Consider the following 19,346-nt stretch of genomic DNA (forward strand, 5'->3'; position numbering starts at 1 on the left):
CTCTCTGAGGAGCCCTCAGAACTTTTGCAGTCCCTAATATATAAGAAACAGTATTAAGGAGACTTTTAGTGTGCTTGTTGGAGATTATTGTGAAAAAAGAGGAGGGGTCTTAAAATTTTACACTTTACTTCTTTATCTTATGGGAGCAATCGTCATTAATGTTCTGATTTCTCATCTTAACATCTAAGTTGACTCATTATTTTTTAAAATTTTTTAATGTTTATTTATTTTTGAGAGAAAGAGAGAGAGAGAGCACGAGCAGGGAGGGGCAGAGAGAGAGGGAGACAGAATCTGAAGCAGGTTCCAGGCTCTGAACTGCCAGCACAGAGCCCGACACGGGGCTCAAACCCACAAGCCGTGAGATCATGACCTAAGCCGAAGTCGGACGCTCAACCGACTGAACCAGCCAGGCACCCCAAGTCATTATTTTTAATAGTCAGTGGTTTTCCGTATCTGAGTGTTTTCTTTTGCTCTGAATATAAAAATGCCCTTGATTTTTGTTCCTTTTAATTTTTTCCTAACGATGCCTCAGATTTCCACCTCTGAAAGCTCTAGTAACAGCCTTGACCACTGGCCCTGTAGTACACTTCATAATGAAATTAAAACTAAATGGATTTCAACAATCTAGTTTAAATGTTTCTAAGTCCTCTTTTATAGACATCCTTTAAAGCTGGAGACCACACAATGGCCTTCGTGCCAATTACTTTTTAAAAAAAGAAAAGGCGGGGGAGATTTTGCAAGATATTTTTTTCTAAAAATTTAGCCTGCGTACTCAAGTCAAGTCAAAACTATTGTTACATGAAAGAACTGAAAAGACCCATGACTCAGCATGCAGTATTAGTAAATGAATACTGTCCCAATATAATTTGCAAAGATTGCAGTATGCTAACTAAAACGCTCCATTGTTCTACATTAGGAATAACTGTGTGTTCCAAAGATTTTTCACCTGTTCTAAAGGAGGGGCCAGCTCAGCTGAACACTGTTTTGTAGGTCAGCAGGTTCAAGGTCACCCTTTAGAAGCAGCTTCAGAAGAACCCCAGGGTGTGATGTGAATTAGATAACCATATTGCCCTCAGCAGAGCTTGGCACGCTGATGTTCAGGGACCCAGAGCTCGGGATACAGGAGAGTTGGAATCTCAGACATTAGAGGTAAGTGAGTAGAGTGGATTGTGAGTCATGTTTTAAAAGAATTCAAAGTTCCAAATAGGTGGAAGGAAATTGCCCAATATCCTCCCTGAAGCTTCTTGGGAAGGCTGGACACAAACTCGCTTCCTCAGAGAGGCAGACTTTCCGGGTTTCTAGTTGTTTCTTCTTTGTCATGAAAACGAACACAAGTTAAAAAAGAACTGTGTTTGGGGGGCCATGTTTTGGAGCACGTATCCCACTTGTGTGGGAGAGACGGCATCAGGAGCCCTCACCTGTTTTCATGATGGGCTGTGCAGAGAGACAAGCTCTCAGGAAGTAAACAAGCTTGTCAGTTCACTAAGAAAGCAGCAGACCAGCTGTCACTCTATTACACAACACTTAGTTTTTAATTTTATCCCGAAGACATGAAAACAGGCATCCAATACCACCTCTCATTTTTCTTAAGTAACACAATGGAACTGAGATTCTCCAAGTCACAGAGAAAAAATGTAATCAGAGTAACTGAAATAGGGAGGGAAAAAAATAATAAGGGAGCAGTATGCAACAGCCGGCTCACTCAGAGCCAGGTTTTCAATGGGCCTTCCTAATTGTGTCTGCAGTCTTTAACGGCAGCTTCCATTTTCACCAGTATAAGCCCACATTTCAAAAGCAAATTGGATACCTGCATGAACAAGCAGGCAGTTAGGCAGCTAATTACTGTTTGCAATTCAATTACCTAATTACTGTGGGCAAGTGTAGGGTGTTTGTGCAAGCAAACAGTCCCACCCACAAATATTGCAGATTTGATTAAGAAGGCTTAGGTGCAAAGATCCATGTTCACTGCTAGTGCATAATAGTCTCAATAATTTTCCCTCTGGGCCCAGGAAGGTCCTGGTTAAACACTCTTCTAGGAGTGGAGTGTGGAAGAGCCTGTGTAAGCAGACAGACCTTATGAGTGTCTCCGCAAGTCAGGCTGAGGCTGAGCCGGAACCTTGCTACTCAAAGTGTGGTCTGCAGATCGGCAACATTGGCATCTTCTGAGAGCTTGTCTGAAAGGCAGAATCTCAAGCCCCATCCCAGACATACTGAATTAGAATCTACAGTAGAACAAGATGCTCAGGTGATTCATATACACTTTTGTGTTTGAGAAGCACCTCTCTAGATGGCTGCTTAAGAAATAAGACTCTCTTTGGCTCCAAGTTCTGCAGAGCTAGGCCTGGGTAGGAGTTGTCCTTGAGAGCCTTTCCTTAAAGTGATAGCAAGGCAGGTACAAGGTGATGACCAAAGATTATTCAGCCACAATGAGCAAGTTTGATGCTGCAAGAGAAATTCTAAAAAGGCAATCCTTCACAAAAAAGTTCCACAGATGCTAATACCAAAAGTACTCCGCATCTGCCCTGGGAGACAGCAAAGATGATGTGGCAAAGACTTCACAGGTAATAGCTTCCATACACCATTCCATGAACATTCTCTACTCATCTAGGATCCATTTGACTGGTGATATTTGTCTTCATCTGGGACTACGTGTTTGGCAGGAAAATCACTCTGCGAATACCCTCAACCAGGACTTTGAGTCCAATTAATCAGTAAGATCTGCTTCCACCAAAGAACAATAGAAGAGTGTGAATATTGTGTGTTCTCTGCCAGTCTCTACAGAGACCAACCACACTGATGCATTTACCCAAACATTACTGACAGAATGGCTGTGCAGCCTCAGGGAGAGGCATTTTCTACTCCCAAATAGACTGCTTCAACCACCTCATCAATCTCGCTCACTTTGCATGCTGCTGGAACCTGAGAGCCGTGCCATTTTAAGCAAAATTGTGTAGTTTGTCTTCATGATATAGAGGAAAGGCACTGTGCAGGAATCAGGGACCTGACCCCAGCACTAACCAGCTGTATGACCTTGGGCAAGGCACGTAGGGCTCAGTCTCCTCATCCGTAAAATGAGGGGATTGAATTGGCTGCTTGCCTAATTCCCTTCCAGTTCCTACAATAATTTGTCATCATCCTTCCACTCAGACTCACAGCTTCTAAGTCCACCTCTAGCTGGCAAGATACCCCATATAACATATGATGCCTCCTGATTCCAGGCAATTCCCTGGTGTGGGACTTTTCCACTATCTCCTACCTACACTTTCGTTTTATGACTCTCATCCAATGCAAAGCTTCTTCAGCTATTTAATTGGCAACCTTCCAAAAAGCTGTACTCTAAAGTATTAGTAGCTAATTTAAATGTATTAACTTTCTCATGAAGTATTTGGTTTCAAGTGGAGAACTCTTACCTTAGCATAGAGGACTCAGTTTTTAGTGAGCGAGATTTTAAACATGTTTCCATAATAAGGAAGTTATGGCATTTCTGGAAATAGACAAAGCACTGATCATGAGGCCAAGAAACCTACTCTATCCCTTTTTGTTTCAGCAACTGAGGCCTAGAGAGATTATCTCACTTGTTCAAGGAGATGATGCCAGGGTCAGAACTAATATTTCTTGAATCTCAATACTATAAACAGGTTGTTTTTTGTTGTTGTTGTTGTTGTTGTTGTTACAAAGGCAACTGCAGTTGAGGCAAGTGGTGACCAATCAGCATGATCATTAACTTTGTCTCCCAAAAGGTCAAGAATAGACTAGATCTTAGACAGGGAATGTATGTCATTTCAAGACTTCTTCTATAAAGGAAAAGAGAAAGCATCTTTCATAATAATGCTCTATCATAGTTGTCCAAGCCAAAGTTAGCAGGCTTTCAAAATCAGTCATTCAACAACCCAAAGGGAAAAGGCAGAATTGCTGAGAGCACAGAGATTGTTATAAGGAATGAAGGACCACAAAAGGAAAGAGGATGCAGTGAAATGTCAAGAGCTCTGCCCCTGTCATTCCTTTGGCTCAACAACTTTACAACTTCTGCTTGGATTGGACTAGACATCTCATTGTCTTAAGTATTTTTTTTTTAAATGTAATAGGCAAGAATAATGAATCAAACCTAAAATTAAGTTTAGTAGGAATAAATGAAAGGTCTGATGTGTGGATCCATATAAACAACTGTACAAGAATAGGATGGAGTGAAGACATTGTTTAGCAGCTATGTGATTTTAAAAAATCACTGATGTCCATCAAATCTCATATGACTTTGAAAGGGTTAATTTGAGTTCAAGCAGCATAATACATGTTCATTTCAAATAGATTAAGGAAAATTATAGCCCTGTTCTGCTTTGTTAGGTCACATATAAAGTGTTGCATTCCCCTTTTGATACCACATTTAAGAAGCATGTGGTCAATCAGAAGAAAGTTGCCAGGGTGAAGAGACTCTGAACTTTGTCATAAGAGGAATGATGGAAGGACACAGAATGTTTAGTCTGAGGGGGGAAAGAAAGGCTCACATGACCTGGTGGATACTTGAAGGGCTGTTGTTTTCATGAAGGGTTGGCACTATCCTGTGAAGTCCCAGGGAGCGGAGCCAGGGCCAGTGAGAAGGAGATGCAGAAAAGAGACCCCGAGCAGTCAGGGGCATCTAAAGGCAGAATGGGTGACCTCAGGAGGTCACTTGCCAGAGCAGTTCAAGCCCTTCTGTTTGTTCTTCTCTGGAAAAGATCCAAGCATCAGATGAGTGGATGAACAAGGTGACCGTTTTACTATTCCTTTCCAACCAAGAGTCTATGAAATAGAGAGAGAAGCTGGACAAAAGAAAAAGCAGAGATGAGCAAATGCCAGGTGTTTATTACTACTTTAAATGAAACCATCCTTGTCTAGGGAATAGCAATAAATCATTCATTTTCACAGGCAGATATTTTTAATCTATTTTGCTAACATACGTAGAAGGCATTTCTACAGAATTATGACAATTAAGACACTCTTGATGTCACTGATATAACAAGGCTATCACCTATTGGTAAGCTTGTTTTTTGCTGATGAGATACAAATATCTTGGGTTTATAACTAGAACACTCATTTTTTTTCTGTACCTAATATGTGAATTCTCTCCATGTGCCTTACTTAAGGTTGTCATATCTCATTAGCAAATTTTATTTTTACCTGACCGGTTGAAAACGCATCATGTTATGGCAACTCTTATTACTAAACTACATGAGAAAGCATGATGCCTTCTCTTTGTATTCTTTTTTAGTTTCTTCATGACTACCAGTGTAACAATAATTTATTAAGATGTGATTGTCTTCAGTAGTGTGACCATCTGGGTTATTAATACAAAAGGAAAACAAAATCTGTTCCCTTCATCTTATGTCTTCCACTGCCTCCCCCCACCCCCAATCCAGTGATCATCTTATTTTGACTTGCCCAAGAGGCACGAACTGTTTCCTGCTTTTAAGAATCTCCATTTTAAGAGTGTTTGAAATTCACCTGTTCTCTGTAGACACAAGAAAAAGCACTAAAACTCTGACAGTACACATCATAATCTAATGTGCAGATGTCCACAATTATTAATGAGCAAAGGTATTGAAATTATCAGAGAAAAACATTCTTCTGTGGTTTATATCACTATAGTCTGCTTTGAAATTTTGCTATTTTACCCCAGTAAAAGTCTGGAAACACAGGAAATAAAGACACCTTAATCTATTAAGCAGTGATCATCTTTCATAATTAGAACAATAAGCTACTAATTCTTTTTCTACTACTTAGGGAAAGGCAAACAGGAAGGAGTGATATTTGGACAGCTAAGGGCCAAAACGAGGCCCCTTGCATGCTACAAGTTCAGGGTAAAAGGCTGTAGGAATGTTGGAGAAAGTACATAAGGGGGATGTTGACACCAGAGACAATTTTTCTCTGCTTTTTAAAGTTTTCCCTGGGTTATCTTGAACTTAATTGCCAAAGAAAATGGTTATGCCAGCTCATACCTGAGGAGGAGATAGAAGCAGCCGGCCTCAACTAAGAAGAATGCTGGGCCATCCTGGACCAGTAAGAATCTCTTCCTTCATAAAGTCTTCGGGGAAGAGTCCCACCGTCCCTTAGTAATCTCCAGAGCCTCCCAAGAAAGGTTTATTGATTGTACCACTATTCTTAGGGAGTGCAGTCCATTAACTGACTTGGCATTTCAAACTCATGTCTTCCTCTTGATCACCACTATTTTGACCAAGTATCTGACACAAGCCTGGAGAATGAACAGAAAAAGCCCACGACAAATAAACCACACACCAAAGTTCATTCTTCTAAGTTTCAGAAGCTGCTGGCCTTCCTAGACCTCCTCCATACCAATCATGGGTGGCAGAGGAATAGACTCTCAGTCTGGGTCAGCCTGTTTTAACAGTCCACTGTCAGAGAGTTAGTGAGCCCTGAAGGTATGAGGAAAACATTATTCAAAATAGCTAGCATTGCTGTATGCTCTCTTGATGGGGAATGAAGTAGGGGGTGTTAACATTTTTATATTTCTTATTTCACTTGATTCTCAGAACATATATATGAGTTAGCAAGAGTGGATATCACAGTCACCAATTAGCAAATGAAGAAATCAAGGCAAGAGGAAATTGAGACTTCCCATACTTGTCAGTGTCACTCAGCTCTGACCAGCCATTAAAGATAGTTTAAGGTCAAATGGAAATAAACAATTGAGATTAGAACCCAGGAAGCCAAAGTCATAATTTAACGATGTTTGGCCAAGGTAATTGTTCTCTTTCCGATGCTATTCAATTCTCTTCAAAAAGAAAAGCTGTTGATTCCACATTGGCTCCAGGAACTATTCTAGGTTCTGATGAATCCATCAAGGCCACAAAAAACAAACAAACAAACAAAAAACAAAACAAAACACAAAATTAAAAAGTTAGATAAATCAATAATTACATGATTTGTACTGTGGATTATAGTAGAAGTTTATGAAAGGTCTATGGGGAACACAGTAGAAATAATTCCTCATTTTATGTGAGGATGTCAAAGGTAGTAATGTTTGAGCTAGTTCTTAAAACCTAAATAATAGTTCCCAAGGTAGAAAAGAGACAAGAAAATTAAGGTAAATAAAGTCACAGAAATATACAGGTAAATGGCATTCTAAAGAAATGGTCAGTGGTTTAGAGAGACTAAGTTGGGGCTAGATTGAGAATGGGCCCACATACTAAGTTAATGAACTAGAGCTTTGCCCAATGAACCAAAAGGAGCTATGGAATGATTCTGTTAAAAAAAAAAAAAAAAAGGAAGAAGAAGAGAAAGAAAGAAAGAAAGAAAGAAAGAAAGAAAGAAGGAAAGAAAGACTGTTATCCATGACCTATGAAGTGCAAAGTGCCAGGTTGCAGGCATCATTCTACTGGCATGCGAACTAAAATTGAGAATAGCAAGACTTCTTTTGCTTATTCTAACCCATTTTCTCCCAAGATGACATCACCATTCACCTCCCTTTCTGCTCTATCCAGGAGGCATCAAATGCAATTGAACATCCATAGCAAGTTCCATGTTTGCAGTGAATGGAGTCATTCATTCTGGCTACAGGGTCTTCATTATAATTGCATGAAGCTTTCATTGTGGGCCATATTATGAGAGCATACTCAGTGCTGGCACAAGAAGAACTGCCTGGTAGAGCCAGCTGCAAATGTCATGGCCAGCTTTTACGCACAAAGTGAATGGGAGCTTAAAAAAATGCAGCACCCATTATCATGATTCATCTTCCCATCAGCATCAGGATGTCTCTGATTACATTGTGCGGCTTTCAGGGAAGAGATCTAGCACAAGGTTGAAGAGAAGGGGTTGTCGCTGCAGAGTCAGGGGCTCTCCTCTGAGGCTCCAGCTGCAGACAGCCACGCTCCATGCTGACAGTCGAGCCAAGGTCTTCCCGAATGATGGCTGAAAAAGCCATTATAAAACAGAATATGAACCCTGGAGCCTACTGCTCCCAGCAGGAGAAGAAGCAGGGAACAGTAGGAGCTGACTGTAATTTTCTTTTTCTCTGGTAGCAAAGCAAGGAGAAAAAAAAGTCACAAACATGAGGGAGAGGAAATGGGGGATCTTTATGCTGAGCCACTAAATTTCCTATAGGCTGAGAGCTCCAAAAGGTAAGTTCACGTAAAACACTCTTTGGCATTTTACCTAGTATGTTCAAGAACCTCAGGTGCACAGATTTTTAAAATACAACCCTCTCATCTGTGGACAGGGAGTGATTATCTTGCCTGAAAGCTTGGGACTAAACTTTGGGGCACAGCGTGCCTATATCTGTGAGGTCCCAATCAAAAAAGTAATGTATTATAAGGATTTGACTTTACAAAGTTGAGCTAGCTGGGAAATCATTTCTGCAAGGCTGTTGTCTTTGCATCTGATGCTGGAGCTTGATGACTGCAGGCCAGGCAGCTCAGAAGGGAAGATGGATGTAAAGTGGGGAGAGAGAGGCCAAGCTAGAACCCATGTAGAGTCTCTCACAGTCTCCTGCAAGAGAAATGGATCATTCCTCACAGGGTTAAACGTACTTGGCCTAGGAGTCAGAGAAGCTGAAGAAGCATCCAGGGGAAAGTAGAGCAGCTGTTGGCTGCTGCCCCACAGCCCTGTGTATGGGCTACAAGAGCACCAGGTGGCCCTGACCTAACCTTCTGAGCACAGAAACAATATGGCTACTGCTGTTTCAATTGCGACCCCCAAAACTTGTGCAAAGATGTCTCATGTGACCCACCTTAACCAAAAACATATAGGGAAGAAAGAGAATTCTAGGGAATGCAGCCCAGCCTGGTCAAGTCAACATGCTGCAAAGCCACCATGTGACTTTAGAACTAACCTCATGACTCTAACTGGAAGGCGGATGGCATATAGGTGTCAAGTTAGTTTCTTAGGGCTGCTGTAACAAAGCGTCACAAATTGGCTAGCATAAAGCAACAGAAATTTATTCTCTCATAATACTAGAGGCTAGGATTCCAAAGTGTCAGGGCCATGCTTCCTCCAAAGGCCCTTCAGAGCCTAGGGAAGGATGCTTCCTAGCCTCTTCTAGCTTCTGGTGGTTGCCAGTAATCTTCAGTGTTCCTTGGCATTTGACAGCCTGACTCCAATCCCTGCCTCTGTCTTCACATGGCCTTCTTCCTTTGCCTCTGTGCATCTTTTCCTCTTCTTATAGGAGCACCAGTCATACTGAATTTAGGGCCCATCCTAATTCAGTATGATCTCGCTGTAATGCAACTATTATATCTGCAAAGAGCTTGTTTCTAAATAAAGTCACACTCTGAGGTTCTGTGTGGATATGAATTTTGTAGGGAACACTATTAAAGCCAGTACAAGTATCATGAGGGAAAATCTAGATCAGGAAATGAATGGAAATCTTAGAACAGAGAATTTAACCAACAAATGTGGCATTCATAAAAGAAACAGCCTCATTCAGAGAATTGTGTCTTCAGGAATTTAGTTAGGATCTAAATCTCTTGACATCAGAATACAGGTATATCTAGAAGACTGAAAGTCATGCACTTACTGCTTCCTCATTTATCTCATTTATTTCCTCAGTGAGCATACCATATTGTTATTCAAAAGAGAAAATCTAGGTTCAAAGAGATTACATAATATGCCCAAGGCTATACAATCATGAAACAGTGGGACTGGGATTTGAACTCAAGACTGTCAGCTTTCATAGGGAGACTTTTATTAACCATTTTATGTAATAATAAATAATACTTGCTGAAGTGAATATTAATAAGCTTCCTCAGGTCATCTCTTACGATCCTTCAATGCTTATATTAAATATTATGTCTTTGAAGACTGCCCTAACTCACTTGAACAAAATTAGTTCTTCTGACTTCCCACATTTGGCTCACAATTCCACTATTGTAAGTCATTCCATTGCATTATAGTTATCTATTTGCAAATCTGTCTCCTGTCTCATGTGAGGTACCATAACTTATCATTGCAGTATTCCTGTACCCAGCCTGGTGTCTGGCACATAATAGGAACTCAAATCTTAATTGATTAAAGCTCTTCAGAAAAGAAGCATCACTTTCTAAAAATTTCTAAAAATGTTGTGTCTATATCCTCCCCCAATATACTATTTTCAGACTTTAGAGACTCTGAATTTCTCTCTTATGCCAAATGAAATACTTCTTCTTCAGTGCAGAAGTAATTCTACTTCAATTTTTATTTCTTTTCCCTTCTCTGAAAAGGTATAAAATAACTAGACTCAAAGACTTTAGAAAAAGAAGCAGGTAATTTTATGTGTTCATTTTTATTTTCCTGCTTAATAATCTCAATTCCATAACCTAATTTTATGATATTTTTTGAAACCCTGTTAACTATACTTATGAACACACATAAATGTTTTTCATTTCATTTTTGTTTTTAGGTCATTTCATCATCTAAAATAATTCACATTAACTCCAACCATGCTTTCTGTTCTATTTCTTCTCATACATCTTCATTTCCTGCTACTTCACTCATATTTCTAGGAACAATCATCTGCTTTCATCAGACTCACTCAATAGCTTCCCAGGGAGACAGATCACCATGAAAACTACACCAAAGAGGGGGAAAAAAAAAAAAGCAAAGTGAGATTTACCCAGGGCCACCACCTGATTCCCCTGGGCCTTTCAGCAACTAAATTGTATTCTTATTTATCTAGTATCCTTCTATTTTCTCAATCCTGTGTTATCTACAATAGAGGCTACAGAGTAAGAAAGCGCCAATTTATTTTAGCTCATGGCCAGCTCTCATTTCTTTACCCGTTTCAATCCAGGAGCAATGATGTCCTACATTTTGGCAACTCAAAGTGTGGTCCACAGAACAGCTGCAGAAGCATCACCCAGGAGAGCCTGTTAGAAATGCAGGCTCTCTGGCTCCTCCTCAGACCTACCGTATCTGAATCTACATTTTGACAAATTTTCCAATTGATTTATAGGTACGTTAATTTTGAGACACACATCCCTAGATAATTAGAGGCAACCGTGAGTTAGAGGAAATAGCCAGATTGACATAAAAAACCTAGGCTGGAATCCTGGCACTTCTATATTTCTATCCATGTAAACTTTGAAAAATCACTTGGCATTTTCATTTTTATTTTCCTGGTTAAGAATCTGATCCTCAATTTCTTCAACTGTATATGAAAACTGTAAAGTAATCCAAGAACCACTTATATTAGATTCTTAAGTCATACTGAATACCTACTGAATCAGAATTTCTCAGAGAGTTACATTTTTAACAACCTTCCCAGATGACTCTTGGGCACATTTTAATTTCAGGGTCACTGTTGTCAATGCACATAGGAAACAATTTTTTCTATCTTGATATCAATGCTAATGACATGAAGGTCAAATCTAGTAACACAGAGGGCTGGCGATTTGAATAATTTTCTAATCAAGTTGGCTTCTGTACTGTATTTCGTCTTCCTTCTTTAATGTCCACCATATGTGAAGAAGAAGTAATCTTCCCTTAAACTGAATCATTGCAAGAGGATTGCTTTATAGGAGAACTACAAAGACTGGCAATCTTTCCAAAACATTCTGCCAAGACAAAGGAACATGGTGCCTAGTGAGTTATTGTTATTACCAGTGGCTATTCATTGCTCTTCTGATTTGTCTAAGAATATCAAAAAGGTTTCCAGGGAGATGTGGCTTCCCACTTTCTATTTCACAAGATATTTCTACACCTGGTAGTTAAAAAAAAAAATGCTTAAAACCAAATGCTTTCTTCTCACTGCTGTGTAAGCTTTCTAGATCAAAGAAATCCCTTCAGCAGTCCTATACAATTAATTTAGAGAGCAAAATGATGGAAAGCAACATTTGGTGAGCCTCTTCTATATGCCAGGCACTGTTCTAGTTGTCCCATGGCTGCACATTCAGAAAATACCCCTACCATTCTAGGAACAAGGGATTTCTTTGTTGCATTTTACAGGTGATGATGAGAATGAGCACTGGACACATTATATACTGTTTTAACTGTATAGTTTTATTCTGAGCTTTAGTCAGCTCATTAAAAACTCAAAAAAAGAAAAACCACAAAAACTAAAGAGCTAATAGTCTGAAAGTACTTAACTTACAGTTTACTTACAATCTAATCTCATTCATGATTCTCAATTTTATAGTATCACTGAATTTATGAAATATTGCTTAGTGCTTGCTCTGTTCTCTTGGCTCCTGATACCCAGGGGGCAGGATTCCACAAGTACTAAATGATGGCAATTTCCACAAAGTCTCCTGTACATCATGCTTTAGAATGGGGTTGATATTGCCTGAGATGGAATAAGAAGCATGCTGTCAGGAAAGGGATCTGGGAATTTCCAAAAAAAGGAGTACTGGCATCTGGCTTAGGGGGGTAGACAAGTCATGGAAAAGATCTTAACATGGCTGAGAGGAAGAGTTGAGGATTGCAGGAGAAAGATTAAATACACAAAGGTTGGGAAACCAAGGAAGTTCAGGGTCTGTTCAAGCAAACAGGAGTAGCCCATTTGGTTGCAACCCAATGGATTTGTGGGAGAGATCTGGGAAGCAAGGATGGTATCATGAAAATCTTTGAATGTCAAGCCAAAGAGTGTGTCATATATGCAGAAGGCTTTCAAACAGGGGAGTACTTGATGAGAGCTGCACTTTAAAAATCACTCTGGCAGCACTGTGTAAAATGTTTGGAGGAGAAAAAGAGACTGGGGGCAAGGAAGGGGGCTGTAACCAAACCAAAGCTCCTGACAAGTGAGAGTGGAAAGGGGCAGCTGCTGTGAGAAGCTTCTGTGGAGCAGAATGTGGGAACCTTGCTGGGGCCTGAGCATCACTAGCAAGGAGGGCAGCACACATATTAAAAATGAGAGGCAGCATTGAGAGGCCAACTGGAATCCTGGATATCACACTAAACCAGATTCGAATCCAGCTCAGTGCATTACCTAACCTCTCTGAGTCTACAGCCATATTTGTAACAAAGGAAAAGTAACCTTGCAGAGCTGTTATAAGAAGTGCCTGAGTGAACATGTAAGATGTCTCATTTATAGTGGCTCTTACACTGTGGCTTCCCTCTTTCCCTGTGTCTTTGTTACTCTGAATACTGAGCGTGGACCAGCAGCAGTGACATAACTCAGAAACATATTAGAAATATAGACCCTCAATCTGTACCCTAACTGACTGAATCAGAATCTGAAATTTGACATGATCCCCAAAGATTTCAGTGCATATTTAAGTTTGAGAAGCATTACCCCATGGAGTCCTCCTGAGGTGTCCTCCATTCAGGTCCCCCATCTCCTCTTTGACTCCTTAGCCTTGACTCCCATTCTTTCTTCCACTTCCCACCCTACAAAAAGAAATGGAGGAAAGAGAGGAAAAAATAATGAAGGGGGAAAAATACAGTAGAGCCTAGAAGAATGTCCTATGACTACAACATAACAACACTAATTTTTTTTCTTTTGTGAAAACTGTCACTACAAGACATTTTAAAAACAGTTCTAAACAGTGAGTTTCAAAAATTTTTGAGGAAAAATGACTTTCAAAGATAAATTCAGTTGGCAGTTTTTCTGCTATGTTTGTTGGGAGGTGGGGGCTGTCTCATTATTTTATTGGCACACTCATAGTCAAGCTTTTAGAATGACTGATAAAAGGAAAAGACAGTGTTCTAGTGACAGTAGTAATCCAATTTTATAAGGCAACAAGCAGGACCTGTGGCTGAGAGGGGAATCTTTGATTTTGTGGATTAAGGATCAAACTCAGTCCTGAATGTCTATGTGTTTGGCCACCATTCAAGCCAAAGCTTTTAGGCTCTTGACATTGTAAAGCAACAACACAGTAAAGGATCAAAGAATGGAGAATTCTTGCAAGTAAGAGTTAGGTCGGTCTGTGCCAACTCAGGTTTCTGTATACAGCATCCACAAGCACGGGGAAGCTGCTAAGTTGGTGAGCCATTGGTTCAAGGTAGCAAAAACAGACATTTTGATTCTAAGCAGAAAGGACAGTATCATGACGTCTAAGGCCAGGCTTGCAAAGGTGCATTCATAATGAGAAAAAGAGAGCCACAAAACAAACAGCCCTGGATCAATATCTCAGAAATTCATCCAACATGGACTCAGGCCTCCCCATGAGAACAGTCTTCAACATACTCTTCAAAATCTGCCTGGGAATACTTTCTGAATCTCCAAACCGTGATAAGAATCTGCAACTGACAAAACATTGCCTGATTTTATTTCAGTATTTGTAAGTGAGGAATACATGGATTTAAAAGTATACACCGTTGAGGGGCGCCTGGGTGGCTTGGTTGGTTAAGTGCCCGACTTTGGCTCAGGTCATGATCTCACGGTCCGTAAGTTCGAGCCACGTGTTGGGCTCTGTGCTGACAGCTCAGAGCCTGGAGCTTGTTTCAGATTCTGTGTCTCCCTCTTTCTCTGCTCCTCCCCTATTCATGCTCTGTCTCTCTCTGTCTCAAAAATAAATAAACGTTAAAAAAATTAAAAAAAAAATAAAAATAAAAGTATACACCGTTGATTAGATAGTCTATCACATTTAGCATAATTTCACATTATTACTGAAAGCACCATTGTGATAAGGAACAAAGAACTAAGATGGCAATACTCTTTCTTACTTTCTAGCGAAGTTCTTAAGCAAGTTAAAAGCTATATCATCACCCCATGATATGTCAATAATGATAATAATTAATTTTCAATTATTAAGCAATCACTCTCCACTACAGACTGTTCTTACCAAATATTACTGTTAAGGATGGTAGATAATTCCCATCTTACAGATGTTGAAACTGAGGCAGAGAGAGGCTAATATCTTGTCAAAGGATAAAAAACTGATAAAAGATGAACATGACCCTCATATTTACATCTTTCCAACTCCAAAGTCCTATCTACTAATCCACATTACCTCTAATAATGCACTCTACCTTGTTGCTCCTCAGTTTCCTCAACTGTGAAGTGAAGACTTCAGCAATATGGTCTCCCATGTCTTTTTCTGCCCTGACAATCTTTGATTCTCTCTGACATTAGGTTAGTCATTTTATATAATGTAGAATATTCCGATGGTTAATTTTATGTGTCAACTCAGCTAGGCTATGGTGTCCAATTATTTGGTCTAAACTAGATGATATGGTGAAGATAGGTTTAGATGTGATTAATATTAACAATAAGTTGACTTTAGGTAAAGATTATCCTCAATAATGTGAGTGGGTCTTATTCATTCATTTCAAGGCCTTAAAAGAAAAACTGCAGTTCCATAAAGAAAAAGTAATTTTCCTCAAGACTGTAATATAGAAACCCTGCCAGAATTTTCAGCCTTCCAACCTACCCTACTAATTTTGGACTCAAAATGGCAAAATCAGTTCTTACCTTAGTTTCCAGTATACCAGACTGCCCAGCAGATTTCAGACTTGCCAGATCCCATAGTCTTGTGAGGCAGATCCTTAAAAAACTGTGAGAAATAAATTCCTGTTGTTTATAAGCCACCCAGTCTGTGATATTTTGTTATAGCAGCCTAAACAAACTAAGATAAGGGTCAAAAGAACTATAAGATAGACATAAAACAATTAACAAAATGGTAATAGTAAGTCCTTCTATATCAATAATTACTTTAAATATAAATGGATTAAATTCCCTAATAAAAAGACCTAGAGTGGTTGAATGAATTTTTTCAAAAATCTAATTACGTGGTGTCTACTAGGATTCATTATAGATTTAAAAGCACATGTAGGCTGATAGTGATAGGATAAAAAAACATTTATATGTGAATGGTAACCAAAAAGAGAGTAAAGAGTGGCCATAATTATATCAGAAACAAACAAAAACAACAACAACAAAAAACAGACTTTTCTGTCTTATTTTTGACAAAACTGTCAAAAGAGACAAAGATAAGATATTATAATAAAAAAGGGTCAATTCACAAGAATATATAACAATTATATACACACCCAACATCAGGGGTATCTGTAACTAAATACATAAAGCAAACATTGACAGAACTGAAGAGAGAAATAGACAGCAACACAATAATAGTAGGAGATGTCAATACTCTATTTTCAATAATAGAATATCCAAATAGAAGATCAATAAGGGAACAGAGGACTTGGACAACACTAAACACTAAGTAGATCTAATAGACATATAAAGAACATTTCACCCAACAGCAACAGAATATATATTCTTTTTTTTTTTTTTTACATTTATATGAACATTTATTCAAATACAGGATATTGCTCTTGTGAGAACTAAAATTTATATATTTTTAAATATAATGATGTCATTGTCTTTTTAAGCAACAAAAACTATGTGAGATGTGGGTCTATGCAACAGAATATATATTCTTTAAGCACACATGGAATATTTTCAGGATAGATCACATGTTAGGTCATAAAACACAAAGCAGGTGTTAACAAATTTAAAGAGACTAAAATTATATCAAGCATCTTTTCCAGCCACAATGGAATGAAACTAAAAACTAATTACAGAAGGAATACTGGAAAATTCACAGTATGTGAAAATTAAACACACCTTGCACATCCAATAAGACAAAGAAGAAATCAAAAGGGGAGTTAGAATATATCTTGAGACAAATGAAAACAAAAATATAGCACACCAACAGGTATGGGATGCAGCAAAAGCAGTACTAAAAAAGTTTGTAGTGACAAGGCCTACATTAAAAAAAATTGTCTTAAGTAAACAACCTAACTTTACAACTCAAAAAATTAAAAAAAGAAAAAAAGAACAAACTAAATGCAGGAGGAAAGTAATACCAAAGATTAAAACAGAAATAGAGAAGAGAAAAATAATTTAAAAAGTCAACAAAACTAAGAGTTGTTTTTTTTTTTAAAGATCAAAAAAGTTGACAAATATTTAGCTGGACTCAGAAAAAGAGGAAAGACACACACAAAAAAAAGAAAAAAAAGACATTAATAACTAATGCCATAGAAATAAAAAGGATTATGAGACAACTATAACCAATTACAAACTAACAAATTGGATAACTTTGAATAAATTGATAACTTCCTAGAAACATACAACTTACAAAGACTGACTCATGGAGAAATAGAAAATCTAATCTGTGACTAGTAAGGAGATTGAATCAGTAATCAAAACCCTCCCCAAAAAAGACAAGCCCAAGAACAGATGACGTCACTGGTAAATTTTACCAAACAGCTAAAGAATTAATGTCAATTCTTCTCAAATTCTTCCAAAAAATTGAAAACTCATTTTTTGAGGTCAGCATTACCCTGATACCAAAGCCATAAAAGACCCTATAAGAAAAGAAAACTACAGGCCAATATCCCTGATGAATACAAGTTAAAAATATATACATATTAAGCCTCAACAAAATACTAATGAACAAAATTCAATACACCTTTAAAAAACCCATCATATACCATGACTAAGATTTATCCCTGCGATGCAAGTATGGTTCAACATAGGAAAATTAGTTAATGTGACACATCATATTAACAGAGGAAAGAATAAAAATCACATAAAATCAAAGAATAAAATTCACATTTGATAAAAAACAGAAAAAAACATTTGATAAAATTTAGCACCCTTCATCTTAAAAACATTCAATAAGCTAGGAATATAGGGAGTGTACCTCTCCATAATAAAGACCATGTATCAAAAGTGAATAGCTAACTTCATACCCAACAGTGAAAAACTCAAAGTTTTTTCTCTGAGATTAGGAATAGGACAAGGATGCCCACTCTCACTGCTTCTCTTCAGTAAAGTACTGAAAGTTCTAAACCAGAGCAATGAAGCAAGAAAAACAAATGTCATCCCAATCAGAAAGAAAGATGACGTGATCCTACATGTTAAAAAAAAAAAAAAAAAACCCTAAAGATTACACACACACAAAGTTAGAACTAATAAACGAATTCACCAAAGTTGTAAACTACAAAATTAACAAATAAAAATCTGTTGTGTTTTTATACTAACAATGAACAATCCAAAAGGAAATTAAGAGAGCAATTATAGAAGGACCTGGGTGGCTCAGGTTAAGCATCTGACTTTAGCTCAGGTCATCATGTCACCACTTGTGAGTTCAAGCCCTCCATTGGGCTCTGTGCTGACAGCTCAGTCTGGAGCCTGCTAGGGATTCTGTGTCTCCCTCTCTCCCTGCCACTCCCCCACTCGCACTCTGTCTGTCTCTCTCTCCTCTCAACAATAAGTAAACATTTAAAAATTTTTAAAAAGAAAGTAACTACATTTACGGTAGCATCAGAATGAATGAAATACATAAGATTAAACTTAACCAATCAGGAGAAAGACCTGTACACTAAATTTATAAAATATTGCTGAAAGAAATGAAATAAGATGTAAATAAATGGAAAGACATTCCATTTTTGTAGACTGAAAGGCAATATTGATAAAATGTCCCATACTACCCAAAGTGGTCTACAGATTGAATGCAATCTCTATAAAAATCCCAACAGTATTTTTTTTTTGCAGAAATAGAAAAAAGAAAAACAATCCTATAATTCATATGGAACCACAAAAGGACTCCGAGTAGCCAAAATAATCTTGAGAAAGAACAAAGCTAAAGTTCTCACACTTCCTCATTTCTAAACATATTACGAAGCTACAATAAAATGAATTAAAACAGCATGGTAATGCATAAGGACAGATATATAGACCAATGGAACAGAACAAAAAGCCCAGAAATAAACCCCTGTCTATATGGTCAACTGATCTTTGACAAGAGCACTAAAAATACACAATAGAGAATGCGTAATCTTGTCAACAAATGATATTGAGCAAACTGTACATCCACAAGCAAAACAATGAAATTGGAACCTTGTACCATACACAAAAATCAACTCAAAATGGATTAAAGTCTTAAATGCAAGGAACTGAAACTATAAAACTTCTAGAAGAAAGCATAGGGGGAAATTTTATGCCCTTGATCTTGACAATGATTTACCGGATATGACACCAAAAGCATAGGCAACATAAGCAAAAATAAATAAGAAGGACTATATCAAATGAAAAATCTCTGTACAGTGAGGAAAACAATAGAGTAAAAAGGCAATTTACAGAATGGGAGAAAATATTTGCAAAGTGTGGATCTCACAAGGGTTTCATGTCAAAATATCTGAAGAATTCTCACAACTCAATAGCAGAAAACAAATAATATAAAAATGGGCAAAAGACTGAAATAGGTATTTCTCCAAAGAAGACATACAGAGGGCCAACAAGTATGTGAAAAGACATTCAACATCACATCACTAATCATAAGAGAAATGCAAATCAAACCCACAATAAGATATCACCTTATACCTATTAGACTGGCTGTATAAAAATAAGTAAATAAAATAGAAAATAATAAGTGTTGGTGAGGATGTCAAGAAATTGGAACCTTAACATTGTTAGGAGTGTAAAATGGCAC

General features: G+C 38.0%; 1 long non-coding RNA gene across 1 annotated transcript in view; it reads left to right on the forward strand.

Moving 5' to 3' along the window:
• The first annotated feature begins 1,022 nt into the window (after nt 1-1,022).
• LOC122213315 overlaps nt 1,023-19,346 on the forward strand; it is a 219,382-nt gene continuing 201,058 nt past the window's right edge. Inside the window, exons 1-2 of the long non-coding RNA XR_006199479.1 lie at nt 1,023-1,149; nt 8,013-8,111. This is a non-coding gene — a long non-coding RNA (uncharacterized LOC122213315). The remainder of the gene's footprint in view (nt 1,150-8,012; nt 8,112-19,346) is intronic.

Source organism: Panthera leo, chromosome A1, assembly GCF_018350215.1.
Source record: "Panthera leo isolate Ple1 chromosome A1, P.leo_Ple1_pat1.1, whole genome shotgun sequence".
Classification (NCBI taxonomy): Eukaryota; Metazoa; Chordata; class Mammalia; order Carnivora; family Felidae; genus Panthera; species Panthera leo.